We start from the raw sequence: 22,167 nt of genomic DNA, 5'->3' as shown, positions 1-22,167 counted from the left end.
GGCCACTTTGGCAATTTCTGGGGTTCCTTCCAAGACTAGAAAATGTGTCCTCCACCTTGTGTCCCACCGCCATCAAACAGGCATCTCCCTCACTTGACTTCATTACGTTAGCCAGAAACATGACTGTTATTGCGGAGACAGCAAGGCGCTGCTTCCGGGCCACGAGGCCTGAAACCTCCTTCAGGCCCAACCTCAGCATCAAAGGCCTCCTCCATCCAGCTGTGAACAAATTCGCACATGTGCTACATGTGCACTGTGTAGCCAAAGCAGATCGCACATGTGTGTTAGCATGCGCGCGTCATCGGAATGAGTTGCTGTGTTAGCCTAGCCAACCCACTGAAAGAAAATGCGACTCCGCCCCTGACAGTAACTCAACTAACCAATTATTTTGCAAGATATATTTAAGACATTTGAAAATGAAGATGGAAACAAAATGCAATTAGTCCAAATATGCTTTTTTGAGAGACGGAAAAAATTTGAGACTTAGTTTATGTGCCACCCTCAGTCATGTCATTTTTGTCTCGCCTCTTTTCAAGTCGCAATTCAAGGAGACTGAAGCGCTTGCTTCTTTCCTGCAAGTTGAAAACAAAGGAGGACGTCAACACGTGACGCGGATCAGTGGGGCATCATCACATCTTACCTTGTGCTCGTCTCTTGCAGATGTAGCCTTTGTTGTTCTCGCACTTGTCGGCTTCCCAGTAGCCGCTGCCAGTGAGTAAAGAAAGACAGGGTCCAGCAGAGTTGGCATCGGGGGAACCTGGAAGGAGACGACAGATCCTAAGCGCGCCTTCGGTTCTCCAAATGTAGCCAGTTTTGAAACCGACCTCCGTGAAAGTGGACAAAGCTGAACGAAGCTGCCGTCTTCAGCGATGGAGCGATCGGCGCCCAACCACACAGAAGTACCGCCGACCAACAGAGCCTTCAAGAGAGCTTTGGGTCAAAGAAAAACATGCGTCAAGAGTTGGAGCCATTTCAGAAGACTAATGGTCAGGGTTAGGGCGGCTCGGAATGACTGCTGCCAAGATGTTTTAGCATGTGAGGCACACACAACAGTGGAGCCACACAGAGTGAAAATTGCACAGGACAGAAAGAATTTACTTCAATTGTTCTCTGGTTGTATCAAATATAATGAAGTCGTCATGAAAATAGAGTGAGTATCTTGCACGCTGTTTATATTGAATTCATTCTGAGAAATGTAATACAATAATATAAAAAAGCCTTTTCCTGACATTTGTTGATGGAAAAAGCAATGGGACAATGCATTCACTTACTGGTTGGGTACTTGCTTTCCAAAGTAAAAGCAGAACCCGGAACATAAGAGGAACGGTATGCCTGTGGTTACGAGGTTAAGAGAAAGGCCAGCGCTAGTCTTCTTAATTGCTACCATGGCAGCTTTCTTTTTGCAGGTATTGATAGAACTGGCCAATTGGGAGCAATATGCACCTCTTAGCGCCCTGTCTCAATTGGGAGTGCACATACAAGTGGCCACACAGCCAGACATGAGTCCAATCATAAACAGGTTTTACTGCGGCAATTAGTAGCATTTTATTTCTCTGGATGATAAACTGTGGAGAAATAAACTTCAAAAGAAAAAAAACTGACTGCAATTGTCCAATCAACATGGCAATTTCATCTTTCATCAGCATAAAAATCTAAGTCAACAGATTTTTTCTTTTACAATTTTTCCCAGTTTAATCCTTCTGACACCTCATACTTTTATTTACATAAACCCCAGCAGTATCTGTGGAGTGAATGCATCCTCGTGCACGACCGTCACTCATGAATGAAACGACAGCAGGTGCGTTTGCCTTGGAGAGGAAAAAGAAACTGGATCACAATCAACAAGAATTATGAACTGGCAATAATTAACCCATAGATGTATCAGTGGGGTAAAAATGACCCCATGGTGTGGGGGTTCGGGTTTGGGGGGCCTGGCAAGTTCTTCCTTTTCCTCTAGGTTCCGGCAGTCTCCCGCCAGGCACGCCTCCGACCGGAGAGGGCGTCGGCTCCTGCGCACCTGCAGCTCATCATCAGCAATCACCGCGGGGTTTAAAGCTCAGCGCTGCCAGGAGCCAGACGCCGGATTATTCCGTGACCTACCTCGGTACCCGGTCCACGTCGACGTTCGCCTCGTGCACGTCTGCTCCTTGTGCTATGCAACCCGAGTTAACCTTTGTCTGTCCTCGCTCTCCCTCCAGCCGCCCAGCGCCTGCCCGAGCCCGATCCTCCGCCGCCAGCCGCCGAGCCCCGGAGCGCCGATCGCACCTCGTTCGCCCGTACGCCGCCTGCCTGCCCTTCTCCGCTTCCGTCGGCTCGCCGCCGCCCTCACCTCCACGCCGCTCTCCTCGCCCGCGCTCCTCCCGCCTCAGCGCCGGTCCCCACCCAGCCCGTCGCCTCCGCTGCACCTCCGCTGGCGTGCACCTCTCCACCGCTGCGAGCGCTCCGGCACTGGCTCGCCGCTCTTCCACCTGCCCTCCTCTCCTGGCCTCCGAACCCGCTCCTCTTCCCCCGATCCTTTCAATAAATCCTCCTCAACCATCCACGCTTGCTCTTGGGTCCAGTCTTCCTTCCTCACGGTTCTCTGAACCATTACAGAATAATCCGGCCCACCCAATGGACCCAGCGAGCCCGGATCCCCTCCAGGAGGCCCTCTCCCACCAAGGCCGACAGCTGGGACGGCACGAGAGGATGATGCAGGAGTTTATGGACTCCGTCCAGGCTCTCCACCACCAACTCGCGCTCCTCTCGCAACAGGTGAGCTCTCTCCCCTCTGCTCCCGGCCTACCGGAGGGCACCTCCCCGGTCCCTTCTCCCCCCCCTCCGCCCGCCGTGTTCCCTCCGAGCGGCAGGGAACCCCATGTTCCCACGCCGGAGCCCTTTTCCGGTGATCTGGGCTCTTGTAGCCACTTCATTTTGAGTACCTCGTTGGTGTTCGATCTCCAACCCCAAAGTTACCCGACCGATCGAGCTCGAATCGCCTACATGGTGAACCTGCTCCGCGGCCGCGCCGCGAAATGGGCTACCGCCTTGTGGGAGGCATCGGCGCCGGCGATGGCCTCCTACCCCGATTTCTGTCAAGAGCTGCGGCGGGTGTTCGACCATCCCGTCAAGGGACGCGAGGCCACCCGCCGATTGCTCGCACTCCGGCAGGGTTCCCGGTCCGCCGGCGACTTCTCGGTGGAATTCCGCATCCTCGCCCACGAGTGCGGGTGGAATGAGCCCGCGCTCCGGGGAGTGTTCCTCGATGGTCTGACGGACCAGCTCAAGGACGAGCTGGCCGTCCGTGACGAGACCACCTCCTCGAAGACCTCATCGCCCTGGCCATAAATGTGGACAACCGGCTGCGGGAGCGGCAGTCTGATCGGACGCGAAGGTCGCCCCGACCAACGGCACGCCCCGCCACGCCTCCCGCCGACTCCCGTCCTCGGCTTCCGGTCTCGCCTCCCGTCGGTCAGGAGGAGCCCATGCAGCTGGGGAGGACCCGCCTGGATCCCCAGGAACGCCAGAGGCGCCTCTCGAGCCAGCTATGCCTCTATTGTGGCAACCCCGGTCACTACATCGCCGATTGCCACGTGAAGCCAAAAGAGGGGGCGCCGCTGATCAGGAGTCCCGCGGCGAGCCATAACGTGTCAGCTACGGGCTCCTCTTCACGCATGTCCATCCCAGCCCGCCTCCTATGGCAAACCCAGTCCCTTTCGATCACCGTCCTGGTGGACTCCGGAGCGGACGGAAACTTCCTAGACCTGGCTCTGGCTCGCCGGCTGGGGGTTCCTCTGGAGCCTCTCCCTTCCCCTCGGCGCGTGGTGGCCCTTGATGGGCGCCTCATCTCCCAGGTCTTCCAGCAGACGGGACCCCTAACCCTTATTGTCTCCGGTAACCACCGGGAGACTATCCAGCTCCTCCTCATTCACTCGCCACAAGTCCCCCTGGTCCTGGGTTTCCCGTGGCTGCAGTTACACAACCCCACGATCGATTGGAGGAGATGCTCCATCACCGGGTGGAGCGAGCTTTGCCACTCACAGTGCCTGCTATCCGCCGACCCGGCTCCCTGATCGGCCCCTCGCTCCCCGGTTCCACCCGACCTGGCATCCGTGCCCTCGGACTACCATGACCTGGCCCAGGTCTTCTGTAAGGACCTCGCCCGCACCCTTCCTCCCCATCGGCCCTATGACTGCGCCATAGACCTCCTTCCCGGGGCCCCGCTTCCCAGCTCCCGGCTGTACAACATCTCCCGTCCGGAGAAGGAGGCCCTCGAGACCTACATCCGCGACTCCCTGGCGGCCGGTCTTATTCGGCCCTCCTCCTCGCCCCTGGGAGCGGGGTTCTTTTTCGTTAAAAAAAAAGACTCCTCCCTTCGCCCCTGTATTGACTTCAAGGCCCTAAACGGCATCACTGTCAAGAACAAGACCTCGCTGCCCCTCATAGACCCCTCGTTCGAGCCCCTCTGCGACGCCCAGGTCTTCTCCAAACTAGATCTACGAAACGCTTACCATCTGGTTCGCATCCGGGAGGGGGACGAATGGAAGACGGCCTTCAACACCCCCCTCGGACATTTTGAATATCTTGTTATGCCCTTCGGCCTCACCAATGCTCCCGCCGTCTTCCAAGCCCTCATGACTGACATTCTCCGGGACCTGCTCAACCGTTTCGTCTTCATTTACCTGGATGACATCCTCATCTTCTCCCGATCCCTCGAGGACCATCGCCGCCACGTCCGTTCAGTACTCCAGCGCCTCCTGGAGAACCGCCTATTCGTCAAGCCTGAAAAGTGTGAGTTCCACGTACCATCGATCCACTTTTTGGGCTACGTCATCGCCCGGGGTCAACTCCAGCCGGACCCCGCCAAGATTCAGGCGGTGGTGGAGTGGCCCACTCCCACCACTCGCAAGGAACTCCAACGCTTCCTGGGGTTCGCCAATTTCTACCGACGCTTCATCCGTAATTACAGCAAGGTTGCCAGCCCCCTCACGGCACTCACCTCCACCCTTACCCCCTTTCAGTGGACTCCAGCAGCGGCACAAGCTTTTGGGCACCTCAAGGAAGCCTTCACCAGCGCCCCGGTCCTCAGACACCCCGATCCCGCACTCCAGTTCATTGTGGAGGTGGATGCCTCCGACACGGGGGCGGGAGCTGTTCTCTCCCAGCGGGATCCCGACACCCAAAAAACTCATCCGTGCGCCTTCTTCTCCCGACGCCTGTCCCCCGCGGAGAAGAATTATGACGTCGGAAATCGGGAACTGCTGGCAGTCGTCTGGGCCCTCCAGGAGTGGCGACACTGGCTGGAGGGTACCGCCGTCCCCTTCCTCGTCTGGACCGACCATAAAAATCTGGCCTACCTGCAGTCGGCCAAGCGGATGAACCCCCGTCAAGCCCGTTGGCACCTCTTCTTAAGCCGATTCAATTTCACCCTTTCCTTCCGTCCCGGGTCAAACAACGGCAAGGCGGACGCCCTATCCCGGATGTTCGCTCCACCTGCCAGTCCGGAGATCACACAGACCATTCTCCCTTCCTCCTGTCTCCTGGGGGCGGCCTCCTGGGAGATCGAGCGCACGGTTCGCGAGGCGCAGAAGACCCAACCCGATCCCCGACCTGACCCCTCGGATCTCCTTTTCGTCCCCGATGCCGTACGCTCCCAGGTACTCCAGTGGGGGCACTCTTCCTCGCTCACCTGCCACCCAGGCGTCACGCGTACCCTTCGCTTTCTCCAAGCGTACTTCTGGTGGCCCAGTATGGCAAAAGACACACGAGAATTCGTGCTGGCCTGCTCGGTCTGCGCCCGCGGTAAGGCCTCACACTCGGCCCCGGCAGGTCTTCTCCACCCCCTGCCTATCCCGAGCCGCCCCTGGTCCCACATCGCTGTGGACTTCGTCACGGGCCTTCCTCCATCCAACGGACACACAGTCATCCTCACTATCATCGACCGCTTCTCCAAGAGCGTTCACTTCGTTCCCCTTCCCAAGCTACCCACCGCCTTGGAGACGGCCACGCTCCTGACCCAACACGTCTTCCGGCTCCACGGCCTCCCGCAAGTCATCGTCTCCGACCGGGGTCCCCAGTTTTCATCCCAGGTATGGAAGGAATTCTGTAAGGCGGTGGGCGCCACAGCCAGCCTCTCCTCCGGTTACCACCCTCAGACCAACGGGCAGACCGAGCGGGCCAATCAAGATCTGGAGGCAGCGCTGCGGTGCGTGGTAGCCCGGAACCCCGAGACGTGGAGCGAGGCTCTCTCGTGGATCGAGTACGCCCACAATTCCCTCTCCTGCGCCTCGACAGGTATGTCCCCGTTCATGGCATGTCTTGGCTACCAGCCCCCCCTTTTTGCTGAGCAGGAGCGCGCAGTGGCGGTTCCCTCGGTGGAGGAACACATCCATCGGGCCAAGGGAGTCTGGGCGGAGGTGAAGGCTTCCCTCACCCGCTCGGCGCAACGCAACAAGCGGCTGGCGGACCGTCGTCGAACCCCGGCTCCAGACTACCAGCCCGGTCAACAAGTCTGGCTCTCGACCCGCGACCTTCCCCTCCAGACCGAGTCACGTAAGCTGTCCCCGCGATACATTGGTCCCTTCCCCATCACCAAGATCATTAACCCCTGTTCCGTCAGGCTCAAGCTCCCCGACTCCCTCAAGATCCACCCCACCTTTCACGTTTCTCTCCTCAAGCCTGTGTCTTCCAGCGTCCTAAGCCCTCCGACCATCTCCCCTCCACCCCCCCTGATGATCGACGACCACCCAGCCTTCACTGTCTCCAAGGTGTTGGACGTTAGACGTCGGGGGAGGGGTTTTCAGTTCCTCGTTGACTGGGAGGGTTACGGTCCGGAGGAACGTTCATGGATCCCCCGCAAGCTCTTCATAGACGACTCCCCGATCAGGGAGTTTTACGCCTTACACCCAGACAAACCAGGAAGGACGCCAGGAGGCGTCCGTTGAGGGGGGGGTACTGTGGGGGTTCGGGTTTGGGGGGCCTGGCAAGTTCTCCCTTTTCCTCTAGGTTCCGGCAGTCTCCCGCCAGGCACGCCTCCGACCAGAGAGGGCGTCGGCTCCTGCGCACCTGCCGCTCATCATCAGCAATCACCGCGGGGGTTTAAAGCTCAGCGCTGCCAGGAGCCAGACGCCGGATTATTCCGTGACCTACCTCGGTACTCGGTCCACGTCGACGTTCGCCTCGTGCACGTCTGCTCCTTGTGCTATGCAACCCGAGTTAACCTTTGTCTGTCCTCGCTCTCCCTCCAGCCGCCCAGCGCCTGCCCGAGCCCGATCCTCCGACGCCAGCCGCCGAGCCCCGGAGCGCCGATCGCACCTCGTTCGCCCGTACGCCGCCTGCCTGCCCTTCTCCGCTTCCGTCGGCTCGCCGCCGCCCTCACCTCCACGCCGCTCTCCTCGCCCGCGCTCCTCCCGCCTCAGCGCCGGTCCCCGCCCAGCCCGTCGCCTCCGCTGCACCTCCGCTGGCGTGCACCTCTCCACCGCTGCGAGCGCTCCGGCACTGGCTCGCCGCTCTTCCACCTGCCCTCCTCTCCTGGCCTCCGAACCCGCTCCTCTTCCCCCGATCCTTTCAATAAATCCTCCTCAACCATCCACGCTTGCTCTTGGGTCCAGTCTTCCTTCCTGACGGTTCTCTGAACCCTTACAGATTGTGTACATTATTTAAGAAATGAGACATTAAGTGATAAAGACTGCGTAAACATCATTTAAGAAATAATAAAAGCCTTGTTCTTCTGAACTGTCAGTAAAACACCGGACTTAATAGCTCTCGGGTGGTGCTTTATGTTTAGTGGAAAACACCAAAATTTGTTTAATACCATTTATGCTTGCATACTCTTACGCTGATATATTGTGTTTTCAGTCAGTCGATGTCAGATACACAGAATGGAATGGTGTTTCTCTACTTCTTTGAAAAGGTAAATATTTTACGAATCCGATAAGAAATGTAGCAATTTTTGTAATGTTAGCAAAGTCGAGTAAGTTTTGCTGCAGATATGACTTGACACCGATTTGACAGTCTTTTTCATCCTTAATCTACTTTTCTTTTTTTTTTAATTTGACTTGATGATTTATTATCCTGACAAAATTCTGACTAATAGCTACTGTTAACATCTTTGGCAGCGAGACTTCAGCAAACTATTAAAACAATAACAATAATATGCTTATTCTCTTCCTTTGTTTTTTGTTTCTTTTGTAGGAGACATGACTGTGATATATTAACAAAAAAGATGGCAGGAATTTGTTCATATTCATTTTTTTTGTCTTGGCGTGTTTAATTTTTTTTAAAAAGGAAAACAGGCAACATAAAAGATAGCCGCATTTTCGCAAATAAACCTCATTCTCATTTTCTGTATTTTGATTATTTGAAAAATATCTCTCGGGTTGTTGGGAGCGTGTCTTAAATTTCACAATGTATTATTTACCAGTGATGCACGATAATATTACCATTGTTTTTAACACGCTGGCCATCGATCATGTGGTATTGGCATTAATTTCACAGTTTGCGCCGTGACTTTTGACCGTAGGTCAGTCAAATGGTCCAGGCTGACTTTCTAGACACTGAGCATGAACTGTAAAATAGTCCCGCTTTTTCCATGCATTGTAAATGATTCACTTTGTGACTAGTGACATGTCAGAAAATAGTCAGAAATGTTTATCATTGTTTTCCAAAGTAAATGCCGGTGTTTGCCCGTCTTATTCTGAGTCACAAATCAGAGAAAATTAACTTTCGAGAGGCTGAAGTCAGGACTTGGGCAATTTGAATTTTAAGTAGTGTCTCTCAATGATTAACCGATTATCAAAATACTTAATATTTGATTCCAGATTAATTATAGCGGTCACTGAAGGTGTAGTGGTACACTCGACTCGACCGAGTTGTGTTTTTTACCCTTCACCTGTGCAAACCAGAACACTAAGAGCAGAGTTGTTGAACTTACATGTCCGTAGTTGAGGAACCCTTGTTTAATGGCAATTTGTTCTGCTTCCTCCCGACCTCCTGGTATGTGGACAGCTCATGTGTTTGTGTAGACCCTCTGACCCGTTGTTGGTTGCAAACTACACCAGTGTGAGCTTTCGGTTGCTCGCAGAGGGAGATGGTGGGCCCGCAGCCATGGGGTCTCCAGAAGCAGCCCAGTTTACGAGTACTGCCCCTTTCCGCCTGGCCAGGACTGCCCGCGGTACTTGCCAGTGCATGGAGTGACAAAGACAGGAAAGGTCACAGCTTACCTGTTGGAAAACACAGGGGGAAGGTGGAAGAATAAATACAAGAGTGCATCGTTACAAGTTTGAAAAGTAGCACGCAATAAAACGGTCGTCATCAGGCAAGAAAAGGTGCAACAATTGAATGATTAGGCTATCATTAATGTCATGTCATTATCCACACGGCTTATCCTGTACAGGGTCGCGGGAGGGTGCTGGAGCCTATCCCCGCTGACTACGGGCGAAAAGCGCACAACACCCTAAGCTGTTTGCCAGCCAGTCACAGGACGGACATCGACAAAGTCACTGAGTGGAAACTGAACCCACGCTGCCCGCACAGCACACAACTCGGTCGAGTGTACCACTACACCTTCAGTGACCGCTATAATTAATCTGGAATCAAATATTAAGTATTTTGATTCTTGAAAGTTAATTTTCTCTGCTTTGTGACTCAGAATAAGACGGGCAAACACCGGCATTTACTTTGGAAAACAATGATAAACATTTCTGACTATTTTCTGCCATGTTACTAGTCACAAAGTGAATCATTTACAATGCATGGAAAAAGTGGGACTATTTTACAGTTCATGCTCAGTGTCTAGAAAGTCAGCCTGGACCATTTGACTGACCTACGGTCAAAAGTCACGGCGCAAACTGTGAAATTAATGCCAATACCACATGATCGATGGCCAGCGTGTTAAAAACAATGGTAATATTATCGTGCATCACTGGTAAATAATACATTGTGAAATTCAAGACACGCACCCAACAACCCGAGAGATATTTTTCAAATAATCAAAATACAGAAAATGAGAATGAGGTTTATTTGCGAAAATGCGGCTATCTTTTATGTTGCCTGTTTTCCTTTTAAAAAAATTAAACACGCCAAGACAAACAAAAATGAATATGAACAAATTCCTGCCATCTTTTTTGTTAATATATCACAGTCATGTCTCCTACAAAAGAAACAAAAAACAAAGGAAGAGAATAAGCATATTATTGTTATTGTTTTAATAGTTTGCTGAAGTCTCGCTGCCAAAGATGTTAACAGTAGCTATTAGTCAGAATTTTGTCAGGATAATAAATCATCAAGTCAGATTTAAAAAAAAAAAGAAAAGTAAATTAAGGATGAAAAAGACTGTCAAATCGGTGTCAAGTCATATCGGCAGCAAAACTTACTCGACTTTGCTAACATTACAAAAATTGCTACATTTCTTATCGGATTCGTAAAATATTTACCTTTTCAAAGAAGTAGATAAACACCATTCCATTCTGTGTATCTGACATCGACTTACTGAAAACACAATATATCAGCGTAAGAGTATGCAAGCATAAATGGTATGAAACAAATTTTGGTGTTTTCCACTAAACATAAAGCACCACCCGAGAGCTATTAAGTCCGGTGTTTTACTGACAGTTCAGAAGAACGAGGCTTTTATTATTTCTTAAATGAGGTTTACGCAGTCTTTATCACTTAATGTCTCATTTCTTAAATAATGTACACAATCCCTCGTACTAAATGCGAGAATGCGCTCTGAAAGGAGCTCTTATGATTTTACATCAAAACATAAAGCAGCTTAATTTATGTTATTATTCTAAATCATTCACCCTTAATTTATTTAACGAATAATGCTTATGTTTTATGATGGACTCGTAGTCCGGCACGAGTGGATTTGCATATTGGCAGATTTTTTTTCTATCTCTCTTCAATATTATTTTAAGGTTTTAGGGCCGTTTGTGCTGGCGGCAGCCGTCTTTACTTTTGACCACCTGCGGGCACAATGACAATAAATTCTAAATAGCGATGGTACGCGATACAGTGAACGCTTAATGATACTTGTTAACTCTGGAAACTCTCTGTCTTTAACTATTTCATCCTGGCTGGCCGACTTTTGCGGTAATTTATTTGTTACCAAGTGCAATTTTATTACTCTGTGGGGCAAGCTTCAAAGCAGAGACTTCCCTTTAAACCTTTCTGTGCTCCTATTTTCGTAGGTGTATGCATCTTGCGATGATAAAAAAATCCTTGACTTTATGACGCGTCACTTTTTGACCCATTTTCTCCCTCGCAGCTAAATGAAGGCGATCTGCACCTCCAAAACTGGCTGGTTGAATGGGATCGTAGTACAATTTTTTCAACCAACGCTTAACGCTCATGACGGTTTATGATTTAGTGACAAACGTCACATTGTTATTTGTCTAAACACACAGACGCAAAAGCATATTTTTAAAAACATCCATTTTTAATTGAATGAAATACAAAAATATGACAAGGTTAAGTCTGGTTATACATGATAAGGATTCTCTAAGACGTAAAAAGTCTATAGGTCAGGGTTAAAACAGATGGATTAACTTTTGATTCTAACAGGTCTTCAAACATCTTCAATTCGTGCGCGAGATCCGCAGGTTGTTGATGACGGAGACGGTATCTTATCACATCGTTAAACAACGTGAGTATGCTAAGTCACTTATCTCATTTTCCCAATTTTCCAAAATATTTTGAAACGTGTCGATCGAACCCGAGCGACTCAAAGTAGCTTCTATAGCCAAAAAGCGATAATTTTCTCAACACATTACCCATTTTTAGTCAAAGTTAATATTTTCTATAAGATATTCTTCGAAAATATCAAGTTGATCACGATATATCATACAACATACGCTCTCATCCACTTTAAGGCGGTCCGGTAAGTCCTTTACGAGTGCTAAATCCACCATTAGGATCTCTGCAACTCGCTTGACTGTTTCTTTATCCGTTTTTACAGAACACAAATCCAACAAGTAGTGAATACAGGGTAAAAACTTTTTATCGCAAAGGATTGGCATGATGCGCTCATATTGCTGTCTTAGATAATAATTATGCCCTAAGTATTTATAGCTATGTTGTGTCGGAATTACTCTCAGACTACGACGTGATGATCGACTCGTTTTATTTCCATCACGGACCACAACAACGCCACGTCACCACAAAACACACCCACTTCCGGGGTCCACTGTACCCAACCCTCTTCACGGGCTGTCCCCGCATATGCCCGTACATAACATTTACCCCCCCCTTTTGAAAAACCCTTGAGGAGCGTATGTATCAAAAGAATCAAACCCAAACGAACCGGATGAAGTCAATGCTGGCTCCCATCACAACGCATGCAAAATACTGTCACCAACCGGCGATACTCGAAACGGACATTACTCCAAAACATAGTCTCTCAAATGCCTCGGCTTCATCCGCACACGAGTTGGGCGGGCCTCTGGGCCAGGGCAGGCCTCCAGCTGTTCAGGTGGGTGGCCGGCTGCATCCTGCCGCTGTTCATCAGGGAAGGTGCAGTCCTCAAACATGGATGCTGTGTCCTCCAAACCTGCGTCGGCGCTCGAGGGCGGTGCCACCTTCCGAAGGCGACTGGCATGCCACCGTGACCCGTCAGTGAGCTTGAAAGTGGCCGGCCCGAGTTGGATGGCGATCTGCATTGGTGCGGACCAGAATGTGAGTAGTTTGTGGTCTCGGTTAGGCCGGCGAATCCGGACCCAGTCCCCCGTTGTGAGTGCAGGTGTCCTCACCCTCCGTCTCCTGTCGAACCGCCGTTTCATCTGACGCTGCATCTCCGTGACTCTGGCGCTGCAGCCGGGCGTCGCCCCTGGTGTGGTGACCGTTGGGGCCCGCAGCCGGTTCAGAGGGAGCTGAAGTTCCCGGCCTATCATCAGGAGCGCTGGGGAACTGCCGGTAGTCGAGTGTGGCGTTGCTCGGTAGTGGAGGAGGGTGCGGAGCAGCGCAGCTGAAAACTGTAGTCCATCTGCTAGGTGAGCCCTGATCCCGTTCTTTAAGGACTGGTTCAGACGCTCGACCCCTCCGTTTGCTTCCGGATGGTAAAAAGATGTGCGGATGTGTCTGATCCCTTTCTCCTCCAGGAAGGCGGCAAACTCCGCCGAAGCGAACTGTGGGCCGTTATCCGTGGTGATAGCGTTCGGATGGCCCCACCGAGAAAACACAGATGAGAGAAAGTCTATGACCACCCGAGTTGTGACAGACCCTGTGGCAACCACCTCCGGCCACTTCGAATGGAGGTCATATGCCACTAGGAGGAATCGTTGATGGTGCGGGACACCGTGAAGCTCGCCGCCGATGTCAAGCTGAATGTGTTCCAATGGTGCGGCAGGCCACTGCAAGGGCTGCAGGGGTGGCGTGGGCGGTGGTCCCGTCTTCCCACTAACCAGGCAGGCTGTGCAGTCCTTTACCATTGTTTCTATATCACGATCTATGCCAGGCCACCACACCAGGTCCCTGCAGCGGCACTTCACCTTGACAATCCCCAGATGGCCCTCGTGTGCCATGGCCAGGACACGTAGCCTGAGGTCACTGGGAATGACTGTGCGCAACCCCCGAGCCACGCAGACGCCGTTCCAACAGGTCAAGTCATCCCGGACCCTGTGAAAGGGTGCCAACTGCTCCGGGACCTTGGCAGGCCACCCTTCCCGGATGTAAGTACGGAGCTGGCAAAGTGCAGGGTCCTTCTCTGACGCCATCTGTAGGTCCTCCAAGGAGACAGAGGCCTGGAGTGGGCCGTGGAGCATGAGGATGAATTCGGACTCCATCGCGTCCCGGCTTGAGTCGGACTTTGGGTCAGGGTTTGGGGAATCGAGTGCTGGGACAGGGTTGGCGCGAGAGAGCAGGTCCGCCACGACGTTTTCCTTGCCAGGAGTGAACAGAGTGGTGAAGTCGTATGGCTGGAGCCTCTCCGACCAGCGGTAGATCCTCAGCGGCTTGCGACCCGATCCCGATGTGGCGAGCAGGGCAGTGAGAGCCTGGTGGTCGGTTCTCAGAGTGAAATGGCGTCCGTATAAATATATATGCCATCGCTCACACGCCCAGACGCAGGCCAGCGCTTCGCGCTCGCCCACTGAGTACTTCTGTTCGGCCGTGTTGAGTGACCTAGAAGCGAACGCTACCGGGCGCTCCGTGCCTCCTTGGATCTGGGAGAGCACCGCCCCGACTGCTGTGTTAGACGCATCGCATGTGACGAATGTCGGACTCTCCAGGTCGAAGAATGCCAGCACCGGTGGTGAGGTGAGCTGGGTCTTGAGTTGGCGGACGGCTGCGGAGCAGGCCGGAGTCCACTGCCAGACCGCGTCCTGTTTCAGGAGCTCGCGCAGCGGCGATGTAGTCTCAGAGTACCGGGGAAGGAAACGCAAGTAGTACGCCGTCATCCCCAGAAAAGACGACAGTTGGGCTGGACACGACGGCTCTGCCAGGCGCAGGACGGCCTCCACATTGGACTGTAGCGGGCTGAGGCCCGCGGCGGACAACCGGAACCCAACAAACTCGATGACAGGGGCTACAAACGTGCACTTATCTTCGTTCAGAGTGAGGCCGTGGCTGCTGAGGACCTCCAAAACCCTCGCCAGTCGCCCGTCATGGATGGTTGGTGTCGCCCCATGGACCACAATGTCATCCAAGAAGACCACCACGCCCGGGATGCCAGGAAAATCATTGACATAATTTTTTGAAAACAGCTCAGGGCTGAGCTGAGGCCGAAGGGCATCCTGGTGTAGCGGAACACCCCATCGTGTGTCACGAAAGCTGTCAGGTTGCGGCTGTCTGGGTGTAAAGGGACCTGCAGGTAGCCTTGGCGGAGATCCAGCTTCATGAAGACGGACGAGTTGTAGAACTGTGCTGCTAATTCCTCCACCGTGGGTAGCGGGTAGCGGTCCGGGACTACTGCCTTATTCACCGCTCTGAGGTCAACACACGGACGCAGGCCCCCAGACTTCCTCTTCGCCACCACCAGGTTTGAGATCCAGGGAGAGGCATCAATGCGCTCTATGATGCCCGCATCGGAGAGTTTCTGCAGCTCGGCAGTTACTTGGTCGCGCAGGGCGAGGGGCAGTCGGCGCAGGGGCTGAATCACCGGGCGCACCCCCGGTCGGAGGAGAGGCTGATGGTTGAAGGCGGTGAGGCAGCCCACACCGCTGAACAGATCTGGCCTGTTCTGGCGCCACGGTGAGATGACAGAAAGGATGGTGCCTCCCACACTGTCCAAGATGGCGAAACCCAGCTCGCTAAACAAATCCCAACCCATGAGATTGGCCCCCTGTCGAGACACTTGAAAGGTGAATGCGGGAAGAGTCTTCGTCCCGTAACGAACAGCCACCGTGATCGTGCCAGCCATCTTAATCTTTGAGTGTCCATAGCCATACAGATCCTCGGCGCTACCAGTGCGCGTCCAGTGTGGGAAAAGACGACGGACTGTTGTAGCGTTCAACAGTGACCTGGAAGCCCCCGCATCCACCAGCAGTGGGAGGCAGGCCCCATCCAGCTCCACTGTACACCATTTAGCTGATCGGGTTTCGGTGGCTACTGTATGGATGATCGTTGGCGCTGGCCTCCCCGGCACACGTTGTGTAGCTTGGCTGCCTGACGCAGAGGAAGAGCGACAGACGCGGGCGAAATGATTCTGCTTCCCACAGCGTTGACACTTCTGTCCCTTAGCGGGGCAGTTCGGGGCCCCCCTCTGATGTGATGGTGAGCCACAGTTACTACAGGCTTTGCGTGCTGTAGCACCGTGGCGTGCTGTAAAGTTCACTTCCAGGTTGTCATCAGCATAGTCAGAGTCTGGAGCGTCCGTATGTGGTGCCACTGTTTGAGCTAATTGCATTGGTCTGGGGAAAAGGGAATTAGAGGCGGGCGTCAGCTGAGCTGTCAGCGCTGCTGCTGACTCCAGGTGAAACGCTAAATCCACTGCTTTGGACAGAATAAGGTCATCCGGCATCGTCAGCAGCTTCTCCCTGAGCTTCGGGTTATTAGTGTGTTCCGCTAGCTGATCGCGTATCAGCTCGTCCTCCAGCACACCAAATTTACACAGGCTGGCTAGCCCTTTTAGATCAGCCACGTAGTGATGAATGGATTCGCCCGCCTGCTGCTTCCGTTGGCGGAAAACAATTTGCCGTAGCATGACATTCTGAGGGGCCGAAAAATGGTCCTTTAGCAGCCTGACACAGTTGTCGTATGCAGGCGCGGCACCGAGAGTCCGAAAAATCCGCTGCCCTTCGCTACCGAGCGAGTGAATCAGAAGGGCTTTCCTCCGAGCGTCGCTAGCGTCTGCCAGCCCGGCGGCCGTTATGAACGTTTCAAAAGACTCCAGCCAACGTACCCATGGAATTGGCGGGTCTCCCGGGAGGGCGAGGAACGGGGAAAGAGGTGCTAGAAGGGAATCCATTATCCTCGTCGCCAATGTTGTGTCGGAATTACTCTCAGACTACGACGTGATGATCGACTCGTTTTATTTCCATCACGGACCACAACAACGCCACGTCACCACAAAACACACCCACTTCCGGGGTCCACTGTACCCAACCCTCTTCAAGGGCTGTCCCCGCATATGCCCGTACATAACAAGCTATGCAAACAACCCCGTTTTTTGTGATACTTTATCAAAAAGCGTCTGACCATGTAAAGAATCGCCGCTTTAACAACTATTACGACATCCATATCAACCCATCCCTTAGGAGGATCAACCCATGACATATGTTGTACATCATCCTTGGAAATAGGTGCAGGTGCGGGGTCAGGGTCGTTGACGGTCTGAACCTTAGAGGGCTCAAGCGAACGGTTTGAGAACTCTTGTTCGGACCAACTAGGTACTCGTACCTCCTTGATTTGTGGAGATTCAGCCTGGTGGGACCAACTGGGCTGTTGTACCTTCTCGTTTTGTGAAGATTCTGCCGACGAGGTGGGGGTCATCGGAGGTGTCGACGGCGGCGTCATTGAAACGGGACGGCTCCACCCTGAATATGATGGCTCGCCAGTGTTGTACGAGGCTACAACAGGGGTTGGTAAGATTCCCGTACCGCCCACCCATAAAGAGTATGATGGTCCTGCCTGGTCCTCGTCTGTTTTTGTAGGGGTTCCATCCTGGTCTACATTTGTACAGGCGTCAACCTGTTCCATGTTTGCAGTTGTCAGGGTTTCTACACCAACAACGTTTTCAACCATAGTCATGTCACGGTTGCTTGTAGGTTCATCCACACCGCTATCTGTAATACAAAGATACTTTGCTTAAATATTATATAGCTACATAGTTAGTTAATAGTTGCATCGTTTACCTGACGAACGTTCTGCAATGTTGTTAGAAACCTGATCAGGTGCAACGATGGTTGTCACCCTTCTCTGTGTGATGTCCCTGACCATGCGGCGTCTTGTTCTGAGCGTCTTCATTTTTAGAGTAGGTCTGGCTCTTCAGCCGGAAAAATTGGTTTGTCTGTGCAGAGCGTGACTTGGGCTTTGGCTGTATTGAGACTGGGGTCGGAATATGATAGTAGGGGATGTGCTTATTTTTGACAGAAGCGTGATTCTGGGGGGCGGGCGGTGTTGTTTATGCTTACAAACACGACCACAACTTGGTGGTCGTCTGTCTGTCCAACTATAGATAAGAAATACGTGAAAACATGTCAAAGCTTGTTGCAAAGATGACTTGGGGATGTCTACAGACAAGATGATGTTCCTCCTTGAAAGGTAAAATAATTGGTAAAACAACCTTAATGATATCTTAGCTTAGCTGCTATTTCTTAACCTAAACGCATGTTGTTTCTTAGCTGTATTCTATTTTCTTAACCTAAATGTATATTGTTTCTTAACCGAACTACATACTATTTCTTAGCTGTACGCTGTTTCTTAGCTGCATGCTATTTATTTTATATATATATATATATGTATATATATATATATATATATATATACTATAATATATATCTATAATAATATTCTAATATCTAATATTTCTTTGCTTACCTGTATAAACTACAAACATGGGGGTTGCCTAGCTGTGTGCTATTTTCTTAACCTAGCTGTATTCTATTTCTTAACCTGGCTGGTTGCTATTTTACTCAGTGTATGGACTACAAAAAAGGACTACAAACATGGGGAAGTAGGAAGGATGTGACGTACAGGGAAATAGGAGGGTGCGACGGGCGGGAGGGGTGGAGACATCGCCCTTCATTTTTCTCGCCCGGGGCGGGATAAATGACGGCGTTTGACTGTCCAAATGTAGGCAGCCGCAACAAATACATGTTCAGATTTGTGTCGGTGCAAACATGTCTAGGCATGTTTGCAAAAAGTAAAGGGGTCTGTCGACCGGATGTCGACAGTTGCCTGCCCCTCGCTATCTTTTCAAACACCTTAAGGCTCTTATCAGATGTAGGATGTGACAGGCTTGGGGGGTGTCGGTTCAAGGCGCCGGGACTTGCACAGACAACCCCCCATGCATGCACATTGCCATGTTTAAACTTATGTCCCTGGGAATATGTCTAGACATGTTTGCAAAAAGAAAACGGGAGCTTTTATCAACCGAACATATACCTGGTCAACACCTTATTGAAAGGTAAAAACAACGCCGACCCCTTTCAACTCATATTATTTCAATTATTTAATTAGGTTTTATATATCTCAATTATTTAATTCAATGATATATATTTCACTTATTTAATTAGCTACTTTATATAACACTATATTTCAAATATTAAAATATTGATGACATAAGTACAGTTTGGGAGGGGGATTGGGGACACATCATTTTTTTTTTTGACAGAAACCGCATTCTGTAGGGAGGGGTTGACACTTCAAGGAGGCTGGGAAATTTGACATTTTTGACAGAAACCACATTTTGTAGGGTGGGATTTACGTTTCAAGGGGGCGGGGAAAATGTAATTTTTTTAAAAGAGGAGGCTGGAAAATGGATAGTTTTTAACACAGGGGGGGCGGGAAATTTGACATTTTTGACAGAAGCCACATTCTGTAGGCGGGGACATTTTTGACAGAAACCACATTCTGTAGGGAGGGATTAACGTTTCAAGGGGCGGGGAAAATGTAAATTTTTTAAAATAGGAGGCTGGAGATTGGATAGTTTTTAACACAGGGGGCGGGGAAATTTGACATTTTTGACAGAAGCCACATTCTCTAGGCGGGGCCAATTTTGACAGAAGCCACATTCTGTAGGCGGGGCTATGACGTCATGAATAATTAAGAAAGCCACATTCTCCTATCTCTGACGCGATCAAGAACACGCAAAAACATAATTTGATCTGGGAAAACATACACCACACAATCTGTACACTGACGAGATTACAGGGGAATGTGAGCAGGAGAGACTGCCGCCTGTCTGAGAAGGTCAGCCTTGGACGTGGACCGGGGGAAGGAGCAAAGACGATCGATTCAACCAACATGACCCTTGACATAGAAAACCTCCTATAAAATTTGAGGCTGGGCTGAGATCAGAGCGACATTTTTCGATTGAACTCGTCTGATTATAGTTTCTCGTGAGATTAAAAAAAGACGCCCAGATATCTGTATTTGTACTATTTCCTGAACTCCAGAAATCAAAGAAACTAAAATATCGGAACTCTAATCAGCTGTTGTTGAGTCTTTATTTGACCCTTTTCTTTTTGAGTACAAAAAACAAACACGCATTGGAGTAAATAATCCGCACTTGTTCTCTGCTTGGCGATAACTCGTGTGCTTCTCGAGACGAGACGAATGAAAGATGGCGTCGTTTTTTTCCTCCGAGAAAATGGCAGTCTGTTCGTCACGAAAGCGGAAGAACAGGACACACCCCGCTGTGATTTGATTGGCTGCTGGCTGTGTGGAGCACTGTCACCAACTCACCGACAGATGTCGCCATTTGCGATGCAAATCATTGTTATCTTCTTCGAAACAGAAAAAACGTAAGATTTAAACCGTATGCACATGAACAAACATTTTTGTTCCCAAATATGAACTTGAGAGATGTATTGAATTTTACTTTTGTTGCTGGTTTTGTTTATACATCTGACACCATGTCGTCGGTTGGACAGTATTCCAAATGTATTTCCCTATTATTAACAGTTGACATGATAAAGTGATACTTTATGTCAACATATTTGCACCTTTGCCTTTTTACAGTTTTTTTCGACAGGTTGCGATGTGGTTGCAAATTTTAAATTAAAATATGTCACTCTTTTATTACTTAACTGTTATTGTGTTCGAAAATGATTTCGGTGTTTATTTAAGTACTTTAATATTTCATTATTCGTTTCAGTATTCATTAAACTACAATAATTCACTATTAATTTCAACATTCATTGAACTGTTTTAGGAATAATTTAGTATTCAATGTTTAATTGTTACAGTATATACTTTTTAAATTTTTGTTTCACCATTTTGTTCAATCTTAATCTTATGGAAAATTATTTAACAAGCACCAACACAAGGTTTTTAAAGATAAAGATAAAGATGTCCTTTCATATTCCCACAATGGGGAAATTTGCAGTGTTACAGCAGCAAAGAAATAGATCACACAGAGGCGGTGTTGCAATGTAGCCGTTAATGTATGACATTAGCAGCAGACATTCAGAAAAAGCAAACCTATGCGAAGATACACAGTATATTCGTAAATACACAAATCCCCATGTGTATGTACACACTTACATCCCACAACATATACAAGTGTAAGGAAACACTCCGAATGTCTGTCCATGGTACAGAGGGGAAATTAATAAAAATGCTGCAATGATAAAAAATACTGCAATGATAAAAGTGCTGGAATGGTAAATGAAGGATTGTATTACGATTGCTGGCATTATTTTAAACACATACGGGACAGAATGTCGATTATTAAAGTTAGCAGGTTCATATTTACTGAATATTTTAAACATGGATGGAACAATAAGCATTTATCAAATGAAACTAGAAGCACGGGTCACAAGAATGACTGGGTGGTAGGCCTGATGTTTAATGATTTATTATATTATTCTCATATGCTAAATTTATAGTACTTAGTTTAAATGTGTGAACTTTATTGAAATTTTGGGTAGTGAGAACAAATTTGCACACATAGCATTTCCATGACTTGCATTCACAGCACTTCATGGACAAATACCACGAAGCTCATTCTCCACATTGGCTGTAGATATGCAAACATACCAAATTGGGCACTGGAGGACTCACACTGACGCTATAAAAAAAACACATTCCGAAAGACATAACAATTGGAGATCGGAGCACATGCACATACGCATGCACACATGCACACCGACAAGATTACAGAGGAATGCCAGCGGGGAGAGAGACAGAGAGACTGCCCGCCGGAGAAGGCCAGCCTTGGCGTGCCAGTCTTGGGGACCAGACGGGAATCAACTATCCAGACTAACCTGGGGAGGACCTTCCCTTGGACGTTGACCCGTGCCGTGGGAGCGAGGACGACCGATTCAACCGATTCAACCTACATTACTCTTGACATAAAAAACTCCTCTAAAAACTGAAGCTGGGCTGAAAGATGGTGCACATTTTTTGACTGTGCTCACCCGAGTGCAGTTTCTCGTGAGATTAAGAAAAAGCCACCCAGATATCTGTCTTTGTACTATTTCCTGAACTCCAGAAATGGAAGAAACTAAATATCGGAACTCTAATCAGTTGTTGAGTCTTTATTTGACCCTTTTCTTCTTGAGTACAAAAACCGAACACGCATTGGCGTACGTTTGGCTTTTAAAAGTTGATTTACTAAATACTTCTCATTTCCACGGTGACTCAACTCCAACAATACTAAAGCTGTTGCTTTATGTTATTCATATAGAATTTTTGTTTAAAATCCCCCTGGCTCTTCTTTTTGTCTTTTCTATATTATGTACGTATTAATAACTGTTTGTTAATGTTAATAAAGTTTTTGACAAAAAACGTATTAGTAAATATTTATCATGTCACTGATGGTGGAGTGGTACACTCGCCTGAGTTGTGTGCAGGCAACGTGGGTTCAGTTCCCACTCAGTGACGGTGTCTATGTCTGCCCTGTGACTGGCTGGCGACCAGTTCAGGGTGTAGTGCGCCATTCGCCCGTAGTCAGCTGGAATTGGCTCCAGCACTCTCCCGCGACCCTGCACAGGATAAGCGGTGAGGACAATGACATGACATGACAAATATTTGTCATCTCATCAATATTTGCACAACAGAGTACTGAGCTTCGAGATCCTCACGATAATA

The sequence above is a fragment of the Idiotropiscis lumnitzeri genome, chromosome 2 (assembly GCF_059441095.1).
Source record: "Idiotropiscis lumnitzeri isolate Australia: NSW breed Sydney's pygmy pipehorse chromosome 2, RoL_Ilum_1.0, whole genome shotgun sequence".
In the NCBI taxonomy this organism is placed as follows: Eukaryota; Metazoa; Chordata; class Actinopteri; order Syngnathiformes; family Syngnathidae; genus Idiotropiscis; species Idiotropiscis lumnitzeri.
This window is presented reverse-complemented; position numbering follows the sequence as displayed.